This window comes from Triticum aestivum, chromosome 1D, assembly GCF_018294505.1.
Source record: "Triticum aestivum cultivar Chinese Spring chromosome 1D, IWGSC CS RefSeq v2.1, whole genome shotgun sequence".
NCBI lineage: Eukaryota > Viridiplantae > Streptophyta > Magnoliopsida > Poales > Poaceae > Triticum > Triticum aestivum.
In genome coordinates this window covers 437,755,300-437,774,824 of record NC_057796.1, presented here as the reverse complement: position 1 = coordinate 437,774,824, position 19,525 = coordinate 437,755,300, and the positions used below count along the sequence as shown (strand labels likewise).

The window sequence follows — 19,525 nt, the reverse complement described above, 5'->3', positions numbered from 1 at the left end:
GATAATTCCTGAATCTAGTACAACTGATGAATGTTTCGAACAATCACATGAGGAAGTCCTTGAGAAGGATAACAATGAAGTTCCTAGAAGGAACAAGAGACAAAGGATTGCAAAATCCTTTGGTGATGATTTCATTGTATACCTTGTGGACGACACACCCAAGACGATTGCAGAAGCATATGCATCTCCGGATGTAGATGATTGGAAAGAAGCTGTTCATAATGAGATGGACTCAATTCTTTCTAATGGAACTTGGGAACTAACTGATAGACCATACGGTTGTAAACCTGTGGGCTGTAAGTGGGTGTTCAAAAAGAAGCTAAAGCCTGATGGTACTATTGATAAGTACAAGGCGCGGCTAGTGGCCAAGGGCTACACTCAGAAAGAAGGCGAAGATTACTTTGACACCTATTCACCCGTTGCTAGAATGACCACCATTCGAGTGTTACTTTCCTTGGCTGCCTCTTATGGTCTTATCATTCATCAAATGGATGTAAAGACAGCTTTTCTCAATGGAGAGTTGGAAGAGGAGATCTATATGGATCAGCCTGACGGGTTTGTGGTAAAGGGTGAAGAGAGAAAGGTGTGCAAGTTGTTAAAATCTTTGTATGGTCTGAAACAGGCACCTAAGCAATGGCATGAGAAGTTTGAAAGAACTCTAACTTCTGCAGGATTTGTCATTAACGAGGCTGATAGGTGTGTTTACTATCGCCATGGTGGGGGCAATAGTGTCATATTATGTTTGTATGTGGACGACATACTGATCTTTGGTACAAACATTAATGCAATTAATGAGGTCAAGTCTTTTCTATCAAAAAGTTTTGACATGAAAGATCTGGGAGAAGCCGATGTAATTCTAAACATCAAACTTATTAAGGATGAGAGTGGGATTACATTAACGCAATCTCACTATGTTGAGAAGGTCTTGAACCGATTCGGTTTTATGGATAGCAAGCCTTCTCCAACACCTTATGATCCCAGCGTGACACTCAGAAAGAACAAGAAAGAAACGAGAGATCAATTAAGATACTCTCAAATTGTCGGTTCACTCATGTACTTAGCTAGCGCTACAAGACCAGATATCTCTTTTGCTGTGAGCAAACTGAGTAGGTTCATGTCCAAGCCGGGTGATGATCATTGGCATGCACTAGAAAGGGTCTTGCGCTATCTGAGAGGTACTATGAGTTACGGAATTACTTATTCAGGGCATCCTGCTGTGCTAGAAGGATATAGTGATTCAAATTGGATCTCCGATGTTGATGTACTTTACGCAACAAGTGGGTATGTATTTACTCATGGTGGTGGCGCAGTGTCATGGAGGTCTTGCAAGCAAACCATATTGACGAGGTCAACTATGGAAGCAGAATTAACTGCTTTGGACACAGCTACTGTTGAGGCAGAATGGCTGCGTGAGCTCTTGATGGACTTGCCGGTTGTTGAAAAACCTGTACCGGCTATTCTTATGAATTGTGATAACCAAACGGTTATCGCTAAAGTGAACAATTCTAAAGATAATGCAAAGTCATCAAGACACGTGAAAAGACGTTTGAAGTCTGTCAGGAAGTTGAGAAACTCCGGAGTAATAACTGTTACGTATATACAAACAGACAAAAACCTGGCAGATCCCTTTACAAAGGGACTATCACGAAATGTGATAGATATTGCATCGAGGGAGATGGGTATGAGACCCATAGATGTTACACCATAGTAGTAACCCAACCTTTGTGATCGGAGATCCCGTGAATTAGGATCTGGGAAGAACAAGCTATTGGTTAACTGAGGAGAGTAATAACTTATGATCGTCTCCAAGTGAAGATGCAAAACTCTCAGAGCTGTAAGGCTCAGATCTGTAAGGCAGGTTGGCAACATGCCTTAATGTGGTTCTATTGGCTATAATTAGCAAAGATGCTGTCCTACAGAGCAGTCTTGAAAGAACACACCTATATGAGTTCTGACTGTAAACGTCGCAGTCTATGAGGTTTGGGTGATCTCTAGTAAGCTCACGAAGAGACCAGGGAGTATGACGTATAAGCTCCAAACCGCGGGGTAGCCTACTGGCGGTCCGGTACTGGTTAAGACTTTGAGTGAAACCTGTTCACACAAAACTAGCAATTCAAGGCATAGTCCATTGTCAAGTTGTGAATGGATGTAGCTTAAAGTTCTAGGCAGAAGTTCATGCGTTGAATCAGGCGTATCATAAAGAAGTTCACTAAAAATCGAAAACCGTTAATAGGGAACATCGGCTCTATAACATTTTTTGATATTTTTGGTTCCATAACATTTTTTATTTGTTACGCCATAAGCTATTTTTTCTTTACGAACCGATCTGTAGTTGGATGGTTAGGAGGACAACGATCTACCCAAACACCCAGGGTTCAAGTCCTAGACTTGACAACAATGGTCGTATTTTTCTGAATTTATTTCAGATCTTTCGGCGATGTGCTTTCAGTGAGAAGAGAGTTCCTTCGACTACGAAGGCATCTGTGACGACTTAGTTAATTTCAAAATGATAAGTCGTTAATCTTAATGATGCGCGGTCTCAGTCTCTCGCAGGTGCTCGTACGGGTAGGTGTGTCGTGCATGCGTTCGTAGAGGTGAGTGTATGTATGAGCGTCTGCCCGAAAAAAAAAGCTAACTTTCCTTTAGCATCTAGGTTATGTCGGTATTACGGATTCAGTAAAGAGTGCGAACCAATCTGTGGTTAGATGGTTAGGAGGACAATGTTATCCCCAGTTCACCAGGTTTTAAGTTCTAAACTTACATTGGTGCTCGTATTATTCCTGCATTTATTTCAGGCTTTCGACGGTGTTCGCTGAGTGGGAGGAAACATTTTCGTCGATTGCTATGCCAGTTCAGTCTCTCGAAAATGCTCATAGGTGTAGGGTGTGCCGAGGTTTATTTTGAAACAGTGTATGCTTGTGTATATCATCACTTCGATTGTAGTGTGTTAATTTTTTTTTCAGAAAAGAGATACGAGACCGCGGCGGTCAAGTTAACCACCCCACTGGGCGCGCAGCCGTGGAGACCACCTCCATCCAATGGCGGAGGCAGAAGCGGACGCGGGCGGCTCTCCCTCCCCTGGTGACCTAACCAGTATACACGAGGAATAGCCGATACGAACCATGGACGCCGACTCGCGGCCGACCCAAGGGTCGGACCCCGCCGCCGCCGCCGCTGACCCGCCCTCCACCGGAGCAGGCGATTGGCGCGCCCAGCTCCAGCCTGAGGCGCGCAGCAGGATCGTCGAGAGGATGTATGTATGCAGGGACTCACCCTACTTGGGTTTGATATTGTTTGATATGTTTTCCCCTTCCTCTAATAGCTTTTTCGGTTTCCCACATAGAAAAAGAGAGGAATTTCCGCCAGTTTTTCCATCGATCCGTCTGATGTAGTATATACTTGCTTTGATCCATAGCGGCAGCAACAGACTCGTCCGTCGTCGATCTAGCTGCTTCCAGTTTCTGCGCCTCCTTTTGATTCCTTCCTAGTCAAAACTCAAAACCTCCCCTGATTTGCATCCAGCTTAATGAGTACGTACTTCGTTAACTCTGAACAATCTAACACAAGTTTATTCACCAAGAGCTGCAGGTTTGTCATGTCTCGTCGTTTGATCACCCAGGGTAAACCATTCAGTTCAGGGATGCAGTTTTTTCTGAAACTAGAGCCCCTCGTATGCTTCCTTCCCAAGGATGATATCATGCACACGATCACAAGTCATGACTCCTTCTCCTTGGTCCTTGTTTCGACAGAGGGCGCTTTTATCTCCTTGGTCCTTAGCAAAACGAAAATTTCACATTCCTTGTAGGAATGGATGGAGTATATGATTGAGAATTGGAGATCTATCCTTGGCTGCTCTGCCTACTCGTTCCACTTTACATCTCAGATTTGCTCGCAACAGTTTAAAAGCAATGCATCCCCCAACTTATTCACATTTTGCATTATATATATGCGTGTAGGATGGAGACTCTGAAGACGCATCTGCCAGTATCTGAGCCAGAGGGACTGAACGAACTTCAAAAAATCGCCGTGCGATTTGAACAGAATATCTATACTGAAGCAACCAATCAGGTAATTTAACCTACCTTCGGAGCAGAGCACAGATTTTTTACTATTTTGCTCCCTAGCTGCAAAAGTTTTCTTTACCTTTAGAAAAAGAGATTTTCTTCACCTGCAACATATCCTATTTTTTTCTCATGCTTGGGAACTAACGCAATTTTCTGTGCCGCCGGGAATTGAACAGGGGCCATGGTCCATGGGTGTGCTAACGTCCAGTTATTTTAGTATTTTCGCACTTAGTATACATACAAAATCTAAGTTTAATCTACTATGCTAGCTAAATACCTGTGTGTTGCGTGTGACCGATTGTCCTCGGCTGTGGTGGCGTTGACTTTGTTGTGACGATGTTGGTGACTAATTATTCTGGGTGCATGCGAAGCGATAGATTATATATGGGCCGTTCTGGAAAGAATATATACTATTAGGGGACATATGGTTGGAAAATATTCCTAATACTAAATATCTACATGCCTAATTAACCGCCTGACTATAATTAGCTAATTGCATTAATGGCTTGGTTTTCATATTGATTTGGCACAAAAAATCCCTATTTATATGGACCTAATTAATTGCACATGTAATTAATTGTCTGGCTAATTAGTGCATTAATGGCTTCATTTTCAAATTGATTCGGCCCTCGGTTTCCAAATTGTTTTTGCATTAATGACTGCATGTGAAACAACGACGTAGCAACCCCCCTTTATAATAGTATAGATTTCTAATGTTATGTTACATAAACGATAGACCAAAACACTGATCATGATCTTGGTTATCATCCATCACATGTTGAATCTTGTAGTGCTGTACCTTGAGTGTCTTCAGTTAGTTGCTCTTCTAATTCATGTTTCTATGCCATCTGTCCATCCATCAGAATCTGTTATAGATGAAATAAAACTATCTCTGTTAAAACGATAGTACTACCCCAAGTCCATGGGATGGATACACAATGGTATACAATCATTTATCCCAGACTAAAAATCAAACAATACCTTAATACCTCCTTCACTTGGTTGAACGGTCTTCAGTATGGTAAAAAAAAACTCCAATGCATTTATTTGGTTGCGGTGTGCCATCTCATTATTTCCATTTTGAATTTCTTCCGTCTGACTTATTTGTGGCAAACCTAGGAGCAGTCTGCTCTTCATCATTTTGCCTAACTCAGTTCTAGTGAATATTTGTTTATTTGATAAAGTTGGGGCACACTGTCACTATTTTGATCTGGATTTTCTGTTCATATCGCTAATTTTGCCTAGAACTTTACATCATTTTTTTTGTATTACTCAGTCTGATTATTTCTGGAAGATTTCTCTGAAAATGCTCCCTATGGAGTCGAAGACACAACAGGCTCCTGGAAATGCTCATGTGATTCCAAATCAAAACAACTCCGACAAGGTACCATATACAGTAAACTGATTGTTGCACAATTTATCATCCTCTCTTGGATGTCAATTTACACTCATGAAATGATTATATCATATGGTACATTAAGGGCCAGTTCTTTCGGTGGCTTATACTCCCAAGCTTTTCCCATTAGCCGGCTTATGGGAGAAGCTTGGGATGAGGCGGCTTATTTTGTAAGCCGCAAAAGAACAGTGCCTAAATGTAACTTAGTTTAATGTTGGGGTTAGTTTGCAATGTTGCGACCATTAAGTTACAGTAACATTGGACCATCTTTAACTCTTTGTAGAATTATGTTCTTTCTCTCCTTGCTACTACTCAAATGTGATCTGCCTCTGAGCTTTCCACAAGATGTATTTTGTTCACAAGATACTTTCTTGAAAAACATATGCTACCTTTTCTAAAACAGCTCCTCGACTTCCTCCACAAGGCAGTAATCAAGCACAGACATCAGCAATTTCCTTCCGAATATTCAATTGACCGATTAATTTCTTATAATGTACTCTATTTTTCTTTGCCAAATAAGCCAGCATATGTCGACGTTTTCCCAAAAGTCTCGCAGACCTCTTTCTGATGATTTTTTTTGTGTAATTCTAAATGTGAAGCAAGTCTCCGTATCTTATTGGTGAAACTGAATACTTGAAATTCAACAGAACCCCTGTTTTCTTCTTTAACCATAAATCCCCCCAAAAATTACCTCCTTTCTTTTGCTCATGTATTATTCTGATTAGGAAAAATAAAAAATTATGTCAGTTATTTTGAAGTAACTCTAATCTCATACACACATTGCAATGTCTCAGCAACAGCCTGGCAGCCAAATACGTCTACATCTGTACAAGCTTCTTCACTCACTAACATCGGACAGAACTTGGCCGGTGTCAACCAAACATCAACGATGCAGAATGTGTCTTTCATGCCACAGAACATAATGAATAATGGCTTGGCGCAAGGCACTTCACAAGATGTTTATGCTGCACAAAGGCAAATGGCAGGAAGGCAACAACAAAAAGAATCTCATCAATTAATTTATCAGCAGCAGCAAATGCTAATGAAGCAGAAATTGCAGCATAATTCACTACTGCAACCGCATATCCAGCAGCAGCAATCTTTGTTGCAGCCAACACAAATGCAATCTTCACAGCAATCCATGATGCAAATGTCATCTGGCCTTCACCCTGGGCAGTCCATCGTTCCACAGACACAGCCAATGGCCATGCAGTCGGCTACTCAGAGTTTTCATCAACATAATCAATTGAGTTCCGTACAACATTCTGTGCAATCATTACTCGAGCAACCTCAAAAATCTGTTGGGAGGCAGCAGAAACAAGCACAAGCCTCCATTCATCAACAGCCGAATATTCTACAACAGCAACAACGACAGTTGATGGGACAGCAGCCAAATTTACAATAAAATCAGTTAATTGGTCAACAGAATGGTGCTGTGGAGATGCAGCAGCAACAGAGGCTACCAGTCAAGTTAAATAATCTTTTGAATGTCCAACAAACACAACAGATGTTGAACCAGCAGTATGTGTCTTTGCATGAGCCACAACAATCCGGCTCTCAGGCAAACATGTCGACTCTACAGCAGTAGCAACAAAGTCAACAGCAGCAGCAGCTTCTTGGAACTGTGCCTAATGTGTCAAACATGCAGCAGGTGCATATGCTACAAACAAAAGCTCAGCAACCACAACCACAACAGCAGGCTCAGCAACCTCCAATGGGTTTGATGCAAACTCAGTCTCAACACAACCAACTCCGACAGTCACAACAACATCTTATGTCGCAGTTCCAGTCTCAGCCTAACCAACTACAACATCAATTAGGGATGCAGCCACAATCCTCCATGCCGCAAAGAAATCAAACTTCTGGAGGCATGCTCTTGCCACAATAACATGGATCAACAAGAAGTTTCTTCTAGTAGTAAGTTCTCACATATACTTTCTTTGTGGATCCATCGTATGCTCTTATTGTTCTCGTCTTCTTTTTCTCCATGTTCTTATATCTTATTGATCTGGCCTCATTATTTTCACTATCTTCCTGTTGTGGCCTTACATTCCTTGTGCAGTTTAAACTGGCTTATTGATCTGGCCTTTCATTATTTTCGCCTACTTACATAGAATTTTTTTGGGGGAAATGTGTGTTGTCCATCAGGGCTAATTTTTTTTAAATAATACATTTTTTTAAAAAAATTACAGAAATAATACGCCAAAAAAAGATTTTTCAAAAATAATACACCATCGGCCTACTGCAGGCCGACAGAGCCCAGTCGGCCCACAGCAGGCCGACTGGTGGCCCATCAGTTTGCTGCTGGCCGATTGGGCTGTCGGCCACCAGATTCAAGCCCAGTCGGCCTGCAGTTGGCCGACAGGGTCCAGTCGGCCAGCAGTACACCGATAGGCCTGTAGTGGGCCGACTGGGCTCTGTCGGCCTGCTGTGGGCCGACTGGTGCATGCCCATTTTTAATAATACAGGCGAATATTTTTTAAAAGTATATATTTTAACACGTTATGAATACATGGTAACATTTATTCAAATACATTATTACTGGAAATACCATTGTTTTAAACCACACAACATTTTTTAAAATGCTTTTCTGAAATTTTCACAAACTTTTTTTAGAAACACGCGAATATTTTCTTAAAATGTCATGATCCATCTAAACATTTGTTAACCCACGTGATATGTGAGTATATTGATTGTAATATCATCTTATATTATGGGATGAAGGGAGTACCATTTTGTAGAATGTCATGGATATTTTTTGGAAACACGAGAATATTTCCAGCAAAGGTGACGTACATTCATTTAGTGGCAGGAACCATTTCTTATCATATTTTCCAAAAAAATTGCATGCATTTTTTGAAAGGCGGGAAACTTTTTCCATTGTGATGAACATTTGTTTTGAAAGTTATCGACATTTCCAAACTGCGCTTTTCCCGCCACCCATTTTCCGCCACCCATTTCCCGCCATCCATTTCCCGCCACCCATTTCCCGCCACCCATTTCCCGCCAACCAATTTCCCGCCACCCGTTTCCCGCCACCCGTTTCCCTCCTCCCATTTCCCGCCAACCTTTCCCGCCATTTTCTCGTCTCTATCTATAAAACCCCCTTCAGACGGAGCTGGATAAGCATTGCAGTGTAGTGTAGTTGAGATGTCCCATTATCCTTTCGATCGTAGTTTTCACCCTGGGATGAGCAGGACTCTTCTGAGGCTAGCTACCGATTTCAGGATGGATAATAGGATAGTTCCATGGGACGAACTCACCGGTAGTGACACCATAATGAATGAGTTGGCTCACCAATTACGTAGTTCTGGGTGGCCTGAAAGGACCTATGAGGAGGTACGTAAAGAACTTCTTAGGTTGCATGACAGGTGGAAGAAGGTAGTGGTGCCGAAGAGTGAAACTTTCAGAAGGATTTCAACAAATAATCCATGTTTATGGACTGAGGAGAGCGAGGACGAAGATGATATCTTCATGCCGCCGCTTTCGGGTTCTGCATCGTCGAAGGGCAAGAGTTCTTCATCATCGAAGGGCAAGGTTTCTGCATCATCGAAGGGCAAGAGTTTTTCATCATCGAAGGGCAAGGTTTCTGCATCGTCGAAGGGCAAGAGTTCTTCATCGTCGAAGGGCAAGAGTTCTGCATCGATCGAGGATGACGATGATGACTTCATGTAGTTTTTATGCTGTATGTTGTGAGTTCAGTTACGTGCCATTTAATTTGGATGTAGTTCTATCTAGTTGTTTGTAATGTCGTTGTATGAATATTATGTTCTATCTAAATATGATCTTGTAGAGTAGGCATATGTCTCGTACATAAGTACATAGTCATTTTTCTCATACATAGAATAGACATAAGTCTCACACAGAAATAGATGGTAATGTCTCTACTGATACATAGGAGCGGCAATGACGACGTCTGGCCTGGCGGGGAGGCGGATCTCGAATGACAAATGCATCACATATAACTCGGTTTCCTGTAGCAATGCAACTGAACAACCCTTTTCCATTCCCATTCGCTCAGCATTTCTTGAATCTTGCCATCATCAGTTATGTCAATCAATTTTCTTTCCCCAGGGCCATCTGAATGCTTCCTGCTGACGTAGTACACAAAATCGTCTTCCTTCAACCCTTGCTTCAACATGAATTTAGTCTTCAACCAATCAAAAGTGAGGTCCACTTCACTAACTTGCACAACACTTGGAGACAAGCCTTGGACATGAACAATAGGGCTAAGCACCCACTGAGTACTCTCAGCCATCTGCAACACACAAATCGCTATATATTACAGAATATTAACGGAGCAACTAATACAATTCACCCTCCTATAATTATATTACGAATATTTGCCGTAGCAACTACAAATATTGACAGATTAATTAGTTGACATCTAAATATATTAACAAAAACTACCGGAGCACCTACGAAAAATAAAATGTGGGCTTAAATATACCCTTGAAGCGTGCGAAGGATGAAGGACGAACGGCGGCCACCAAACTGCCGGTGCTCCGGCTCCAACGAAGAACGACGAACAACAGCTTTTTCTCCACCACAGTGCTCCAATTTCACCACCAGCACACTGCAATGCTTATGCAGCTCCGTCTGAAGGGGGTTTTATAGGTAGAGAGGAGAAAATGGCGGGAAAGAACGACTGCGATATGGCGGGAAAGGGTTGGCGGGAAATGGGAGGAGGGAAACGGGTGGCGGGAAACGGGTGGCAGGAAACGGGTGGCGGGAAAAAGTTGGTGGGAACATATGGCGGGAAAAAGTTGGCGCGAACATATGACGATGATGACTTCATGTAGTTTTTATGTTGTATGTTGTGAGTTCAGTTACGTACCATTTAATTTAGATGTAGTTCTATCTATTTGCTTGCAATGTCTCGTTGTATGAATATTGTGTTCTATCTACATATGATCTTGTAGTTCCGATAACAGAGTACTAAAATAGAGTAGGCATATGTCTCGTACATAAGTACATAGTCATTTGTCTCATACATAGAATAGACATAAGTCTTACACAGAAATAGATGGTAATGTCTCTACTGATACAGATACATAGAAGCGTCAGTGACGACGTCTGGCCTGGCGGGGAGGCGGATCTGGAATCGGGGACCATCCCAACCTGTCGGGTGCCCTAACGTGACGAGGAGGAATCTCAGACTCTCCCTGGTCATGCTGTGTATCCTGTGTGGGGCCTGGTGGAGGAGTCGAAAACATGTTCATCCACTGGGTGTGCTGCGACATCTGAGCCTGTATGTTGTCCTCGGGATGTTGATCACTCCCCCACGTATCATGTGATGCCGACATAGACGCCTGATATCCATAGGCCCCTACGCGATGGAACGGTTCATCATGAAGAATGAGGTCGCATCAATTAATATTGCAAACAATAAATATGAAGACACATACCTGCTGGGTGTGACGTCTGCTCTGGCTGAAACACGAAACTGGACGAGGGACCGTGCTGCTGTGGCTGTGGAGAAAACACGAAACTCGACGAGGGACCGTGTTGCTGTGGCTGTGGAGAAAACACGAAGCTCGACGTGGGACCAAAGTGCTGCGGGTGCCACGTAGAACTGCCAGGTTGGTCAGGACGGGGTGGCCTGGTTGTCGGCTGCTGTGCTAGGCGTGGACGTGGTTGATGTCGTTGCATGGAGTGACGCGGCTGCTCCTGCTCGTGCTGAACAACATCGGTTCTTCGGGTGCACGTGATAGCCTCGTACACCGTCCGTATCTTATTCTGAATTCTTTCCAAGAAGGGTTGTACCACTGGACGATGTTGAAGAAGAGGTCCAGACGATAGTGATCGTCCAAACGTGGTCACGTCGTCGTACAGTTCGCGTGTCAAGGTAGCCTGCAAATTTCCATGACGATTAATAATGTCTGTCTCTTGCACGTCAAAGTATTTGACAACATTACGTAAAGAAAAAATATCTTACCGCGTACTGCCTAGAGCCTGAAGTATCATAGCTCGGGTACATATCCGACGGAGTAGGATCCGGTAACTCCTCTGGGTGGGAGTACTCAACAATGCGTAATCGTGTTCCGGTCATGTAGCGTCGCAAATAGAGATTGAATTCATCGACACTGCCGTCTGCCTCTACTTGTACGCATATGCTCTGGGTTTGGAATGTAACACCTATCGGCGGGGTTGACGCTGTTGAAATTACCCATTGATCGAAAACCCATCAGCTCACCTGTCCAGGTATTGAGGACAGCCTCTTTCAGAAAATATGGAGACACAAACGATATTGCGTCCATTCCAAGCTGCCTGCAAGCAGCAAGTACATGTGAGCAAGGTAGGTGAAGCAATTTCGGTTTATTGCATGTGCACTCACATGTTGGCCAGGCTTCATTGCCAATTTTCACCTCATGCGTCCTCAACTCATTTGCACATCCGAATTTGTTGTTGGCTAAGCGGACCTCAAACCTTCTTTCTTGATTACCGATGGCGACTACAGTGTGTGACCTAGCTTTTTGCATCTTGTTGTCCATGTACTTCGTGACTCTTTCACAGTACCGTGTATTTGGGTTGTTCAAGATATGCTGCTCTGCTATTTGACGTCTGTCTCTGAAATACTTGACGGTGCCATAGAAAATACCCTCAACGATGGCTGTAAGTGGCAATGCCCGGTTTCCTCTGAGGACAAAGTTGTATGTTTCCGCGAGGTTCGTTGTCATGACACCGTACCTTGCTTCATGTGTGTCATGTAGCAAAGACCACCTCTCCAGAGGCTCATGCTCTATCCACTGCTCGAAGGTTTTAATCGACCTCCCGAGCCTTCTCCTAGTACCAGGTGGGTCAAAGCCTGGCAGGTCACATAGCCCAACAGCCTCCTCCTCCACGGCCGCTGTTCCTGTTGCCAACTGTGCAGCTACTGCTTCAACATGTGCCCTCACCGCTGCATCTCTTGCAGCTTTCCTGTCCCTCACGTGTCTCTGCGTGCACACATTAAGTCTGTCGCGTATCAAATTGTACTTCTATAACTGGTTCTGCTTGCAGAGTTTTTTGAACAGATTCATCAGGTTCTTATTTCTAAACTGCGAGAAGAAATTAGCCCCGAGATGGCGCATGCACCAACGGCTCTGCAAGTCCTGCCATGGAACTTGTTCCTCAGGGCCTGGGTTTGTCAGTGTCCTTATCGCACTGAGTATACCTGCATGCCTGTCATGAAGGATGCACACATTCGGCTTCTCCTTGACAACTGATATTTTCAACTGCCTGAAGAACCATGTCCAACTTTCAATGTTCTCACTCTCCACAAAAGCAAATGCCAGTGGGACGACTTGATTTTGGCCGTCTTGACCTATGGCTGTCAGTATCTGACCCTTGTACTTGCCTGTGAGAAAAGTACCGTCAACACATATCACCGGTCGGCAATGCCTGAAAGCTTCGATGCATACACCGAAAGAGAAGAAGAGACGATGCAAAACCCTCACAGTTGGGAACTCTGGCATGAACATGTCTTGGATATCGATATAGGTGCCTGGATTCCGCTGCTGCAGGGTGTGGAGGAGGTGGACAACAGAGTCATATGCATCAAAATAAGAACCAAATCTCCTCTCAAGCGCTGCATGCTTAGCCCTCCAAGCCTTGCCATAAGAAATTCTGTACTTCAACCTGGCGAACACTTTTGTCTGCACTGCCTTCACTTCCATAGCTTTGCCTTGCACTATCTCATCGTAAAACAGTCGAGCAATAAGCGTGGATGAAAGGTTGGCATGATCTTGAGGGATGCAGGGAATAAGACAAGTGTGATTAACTAAGTCACTTATCACCCAACTTGTGCCATACTTAGGGAGAAAGCCGTGCACCCTTGCGGGACAATCTGCATTCTTGCATACCATTGTGAGGAATTTCTGACTGGACACCTCAGCTTTGAAAACCCTTTGCGTGGATATTGCCCAATTAATTATTGCATCCTTCAGGGCTTGCTTGTTCGGATACATAGCACCCGTCGCAATATTGTTCTGGTGATATTGCCAGGCTGAATCATGTCCATCATTCACGGTCATTGCAGATGATAAGTCATGATTCCACCATGCAGGATTCGGGACCTCCTCTGCATTTTCTTCTTCATCTGACTCGTCAGAATCATCGGCATGACCCCTTTCAACATCGGTGTCTTCTTCTTCCATCTGGTTCTGCATGTGCCCATCTACCTCGTCAGCGTCCACCTCGCCATTGTAATCACCATCGGCATTTCCTCCTTCTACCTGACTACTCTGCCCTGGTTCATAACCATAAGCATTTCCTCCTTCTACCTGACTGCTCTGTCCTTGGTCGTAACCATAAGCATTTCCTCCTTCTACATGACTGCTCTGTCCTTCGTAGCCACCCTCCCCTTCATGTGCAGTGACCTCCTTCACGACGGGAAGCACTAAAGCAACAGGATTGCATCCCCTTCGTTCACAACCTTGTAACCACCGCACCCAATCGGAGTCTCCCTCTATTGGCCTCAAATAAAAGTAAATTTTTGAACTTGACCGTGTCCACAATGCATGAACACCGACGGTGTGTGTTTCAGTATCAAGACCTAAACTTGTCGCAATCCATTCTTTCAACTGACTAACAGACCATGTTTGTGGTGCGCTGATTGCAACCTCTATGTGAGTAAATTCACTCAGATCTGCTCCCAACTCATTTGTTTGGACAGTACCAGGACCATAGTAAAATCTCAACTTCACTACATCGGACATCTTGACTCACCTATTTTTTTTCAACATAGAAATACAAGTATTAGACATGACTATATATATATTACCAGGACCATAGTAAATAATATAATAAATAGGCCCATGTTTACTAATAATAAATAGGTCATGTTGATAATTCAGTTTATTTGAATTATATGGCCATGTTGATGTATTTTTTATTTTAATCTATGTTAAAATAATTTAGAAAAAGGCATGCGTCTTATTTCTACGATCATGTAAAATTCTTCCTTGCTAAGAAGTTTTTTTGTTAAACTACAGCGTGGCCGTTTAAAAAAAACAGTGTGGCATTGCTTGTTATGGGTTAAACTTTAGAAAATATGCATAATAAAGGTTAGCGGGTAATCCGCTTCATATTCGCATCGGGTACGGACTGAAACGTTTTTTAACATGTAGTTCTACTTTTCCTATTTTTTGCTTGCTTATTAAATTTTCGTCAAACTAACATGCTATGCACATGCCGACCCCAACTCTTCAAAAAAAAAAACTTGTCTCTTCTTTCCAACTTTTTATTCATGTTTCCAACTTTTTATCCCGCACCTGTGTACGTGTCAAGTATTAAGCAACAACTTATTATCCCACTAACAACTAATATAATTCACACACCTACAACTATATTACGAATATTTGCCGTAGCAACTACAAATATTTACGTATACTACCGGGGCAAATAACAATAATCGTACACAAATTTATTTTCACATCGAACGAAGCGTGCGTGCGAACGAATAATATTTACGTATACTACCGGGGCAAATAACAATATTTCCGTATACTACCGGGCCAAAAAACAATAATCGCACACAAATATTTACGTTTACTACCGCGGCAAATAACAATATTTACGTATACTCCCGGAGCACCTACGAAAAATAAAATGAGGGCTGAAATATACCCTTGAAGCGTGCGTGCGAACGAAGAACGAAGAACCACGAACGAAGAACGACGAACGACGAACGACGAACGACCTCCACCACCACCACCACCTCCACCACCTCCACCACCTCCACCACCACCACCACCTCACCACCTCACCACCCCAACTGCCCCAACGACGAACACTGCCCCAACTTCACCACCACCACCTCCACCAAAATGCTCGCCACGACCACCACGAGCTACCCCGTCAGTAGATCGACACCTCTTTTGGCTGCCCTAAATGAGTTGAACCCATTCACGGTGCCAAAATCGCGAAAATGTAGCTCATTTAGGTGTACAAATGTGTGCCATTTTTCTGTAGAGAGAGGAGGAGGAAGAACACAGCAGAATAAGCCACGGGAGAAGAATAATGGAGGAAGGAGAGGGTATGGGCGGGCAGGGGAGAAGGCCAGTGCGCGTGCCAGGCAAAATAATGCAGAGAGAGGGAGAGGATAAGGGCGGGCTGGCCAGTGCGCGTCAGGTCGGCCGCACCCTGTCGGCCACCAGGTGGCCGATCGGCGAGCGGCAAGCCGACAGGGGCGCCCCACGCCGACAGGCCGCTGCCTCCCCCCTCGCGACGTGGCACGACCAACCACAGGCCGCCGCGTGGCTGCCCGGCCTGCAGTCGGCCTCCTGATAGCCGATCGGCCTGCTGTGGGCCGACTGGGCTCAGTCGGCCTGCAGTGGGCCGACGGTGTATTATTCTTGTAAATTCTTTTTTCTGCGTATTATTTCTGTAATTTAAAAAAAATTGTATTATTTAAAAAAATTTAGCTCCATCAGGAGCCCAACACCCTTTATTCTCGTGCTAACAGTTACGTTGGACTATAATACAAGGTCCTTACTAGACTACAACCTGGATTCTTGGATCCTAACTCTTATTGAACTCTTAGGGCACTCCCGCTGCATTGTATCTTGTGTTGTATCATATTCATTAAATATGTGTTTAGATACAACTCTTCATATGGCTTATATCTTGGTATTGTATCTAATGGAGCTCCATTTAGTATGTTCTGTGAGAGAAAAATAATAATTATTTCCTCACTGACTAGGCTTCCCCAACGGTATTTGGACCTTGCCTAGGTGGCATGTTTCAGATACAACCAGCATCACTGCACTGGGTTTGCCCTAAGTACGACTCATACTGAAATTAATGTTTGTGCTACATGAACTAGCTTTAAATCTTTTTGAAACTTCTTCGAAGATGACAACCGGATTCATAATTCAGATGCAATTATACGTTTTTTGACAAGTGAAATGCGCTACAGGTCCTAGAACTATCGAGGGGTGTAAAGTTAGTCCTAAAACTTCAAAACAGCATTTCACTCTTCATTTGCCTGAACTACGGTGGTTAGTGATGGAATTATATATTGCGTTGTTCAGTGGCCCAGTACTATGTAATCATCATGTTGACTAAACGAACCTTACTGATCTCCGTGATTTCTCTTCAGCACATTGGGATTTCTTATTTTCTGGAAAAGTGCTACTGTGTAGTAATCATGATGACTAAGCTGACCATATTGATCTTCTGGGATTGTTTGATTTGGTTCACAACTTTTCCAATTGACCCTGCATTCCATCCTACAATGTACATGTAGCTGTTTATTTGTTGGTTTGTTCATTGTATCGTGATACTCTTCGAGTACCTTGCTTTTTATGCAGCATCCATGGACTCTACTTCTCAAACAGGCCATGCAGGCGCAGATGATTATTGGCAAGAGGAGATATATCTAATGGTAAGACATGACACTGATATCATCCTTTTTGACACTCCCTTCCTTGGAACTTCCTAAAATTCGTAGACAGTAGCCCCTATAACAAAGAGGTTAAGATTGCCCTGATCTAGATTGTTCGAAGATGAAACAACACCCCATATGTTGGATGTTGGGGCCTTTTATCACTTCATGTTGCCCATCTCCTTTTCCTTTTGGTGTGTACACCAACAAATTCCTCTTCGGGAGTTTCATACAGCAAGCGTGTAGATGCACTACAGTCTGGTAGTCGTCTTGTAAGATATATATTATTTGTATACGGAATTCAGTATGGAGCATACAACCATATAGAGTATCCAGATGTAGTAAAGCCTCAAGGCAGTTAGCAATTTTTATTTTATTTAATGGGCATCATAGTTTCTTATTTTGTTTTAGATTTGTATGCTTCTAAAAGCTACTTGAAATATCTTGCCAGTGCCATATTCGCTGACTTAATGACAAACCATGGTCTACTAGCTGTTCTGTTTTCATCTCTATATAGCTTCTGCACCAAATTTATGCGTGTATGTGGTCTTTGTTGTTGACAGATTAAGATGTTGAAGGACCAATACTTTGCAGAAATCAGTATGATAGAATGAAGAGCTTTAAAATAATATTGGGTCGTGTATTACAAATGCTGCAAATTAGCAAGAGTAGTATCCAGCCTGACATGAGGGACAAAGTTCCTCACTACGAGAAACATATTATCACTGCCTTGAATTTACAAAGGAAGCCAGCGCAGCCCCAAATACATCAATAGTTCCAGCAGAGCCACCTGCAGGACAAGCTCCTAATTCTTGCATTTCGTGGTGGCAACAGCCTTCCCAAAATTTGCGGCAGCATGATAGTCATACTAATACCAAGTGCAGCAGAAAGGCCTCTGGTTTTCTTAATTAAAAGCAGTAAGTATCTTGCGAACTTTGTGTTTATTGTCTTCTGTTATTTTTTGTGCTTAATCAGTGTTGTTCTGAATGTATTGTAGAACTTGACTATTTTCAAATTGAGCCAAACTGGTCTGAAGCATACTGGCATAAAAAATGAGGGCCAATAATGGGAATTCGATTGTAGGAGTTAGATATATATCATGCTCTTTTGGAGGAGACCCAGGGGATAAATCAACAACTCATACACAGAGCTATATGTATGTGAGGACGATTTCGCTGCTACTTCTGAAGGAGCTGTCATCAAATGCACATTTACTGCTGTGGCTGTTAGTTGGAGCTTCAAGTCCATGCTCGCATCTTGCAAAGATGGCAAGTTTTTGAAAGCGCTTGCGCACATGTTGTGGACCGATCTCTTGGAGAGAGGCATATCAGGGTACTGGCAAACTGAGTTCTTCATCGGTTTGGTCACTAGTCCGACCTTTAAAACTTTTTTTGTTTTGCTGGTGGTGGATGGTAGATGAGGGGAAGACTTTCTGTGGGGCGATTTGCTCGGTACCCTGTCCGGTGCCGAGATGAATGTCAGTGATTCTCGCTAGATCCATCAGCTGCGGTAATCATGTCGTTATCTACCGATATCCTACAGTTATCTCACAGCTGTAGTTACCCAGTGATAGTCACATGGTTGGTTGGATGAATAAGTTCTAGTTTTGGAATTGATAACTACTCCCTCTGTTCCAAAATAAGCGTCATGATTTTAGTTCAAATTAGGGAGTACTTGTGAGTAGGTGCTTGCGAATACATCCTACAGCAGAAATCTAGTTTCAAAGTTGATAAATATTCTTGAATTGTCTAATAACTCGCACATTACTAGCATGATAATCATTCATAGTTACCCAACATCCAAATTACACTTGCCAACATGGAATCAACATGAGGGAAATTTATAAAACATACTACTTGAACAGAGCAACCTGATCACTAGAACGAGGCTAAAATTTAGGCGCACTTGGCTGAATTTCATCCATGTCAGCAAATGCTGGGGATACTAGTCAATCAATATGTTATACATCCATCATTTCAACAGACACTAGACATACTAGACGTACTGTGGTCTCTTCAATTCTTCTCTAAATTGTGGCGTTGAACACACCAATTATGACTGACATGTCCACAACACCTGCTACCATCTTACTCTGAAGGGAAAAGTATATTTTTCGTCCCTCAATTCTTTCGAAAGTCTAGATTTGGTCCCTCAATTTCAAAACCGGCAAACCTCAATCCCTCAACTCTTCAAACCGGATAACTTTAGTCCCTCGTCTCAACTGATCCGGTATCGGTGCTGACTCAGTGTGGTTTTGACCGGTCTTCGCTGAGGTGGCAAAATTCATCTCTCCTACTCATCCTATCTCTTCTTCCTCTCATCTCTCTAGTAGGCATTTGATCGAGCGACTCGCGTGCGAGCCTGCACTTCCGTCACTGGCACCACTTGGTTGTCTGACTAGGCAACACCAGCTAAGAGCACGTTGCTGGAGGCCGGACCTGCACGCCTTGGCTGGTCGTCGACGATGGTCGCCCGGGGCAGAGATTCCCAACGCCGGCGCCGTAGTAGGTCATCTCATCGGGTCAAGATGTAAGTCTCTAGCTTTTGTTTAGACACAGTGGAGTTTGCTGGGTTGGTTAGCTGTACCCAAAAATCTGAATGATCCAATCACCTGTACGCTGATTGTCAAGATTCGGTCAAAACCATGTCCATGTCACACAAAATCCATCAAAAGTGGTACGAGGGACTAAAGTTATC

At 43.2% G+C, this 19,525-nt stretch overlaps 1 pseudogene; it reads left to right on the top strand.

Annotated features, from left to right (window-relative positions):
- The first annotated feature begins 3,053 nt into the window (after window positions 1-3,053).
- Window positions 3,054-18,420, top strand: LOC123173465 (mediator of RNA polymerase II transcription subunit 15a-like; annotated as a pseudogene).
- The last annotated feature ends 1,105 nt before the right edge of the window (window positions 18,421-19,525 follow it).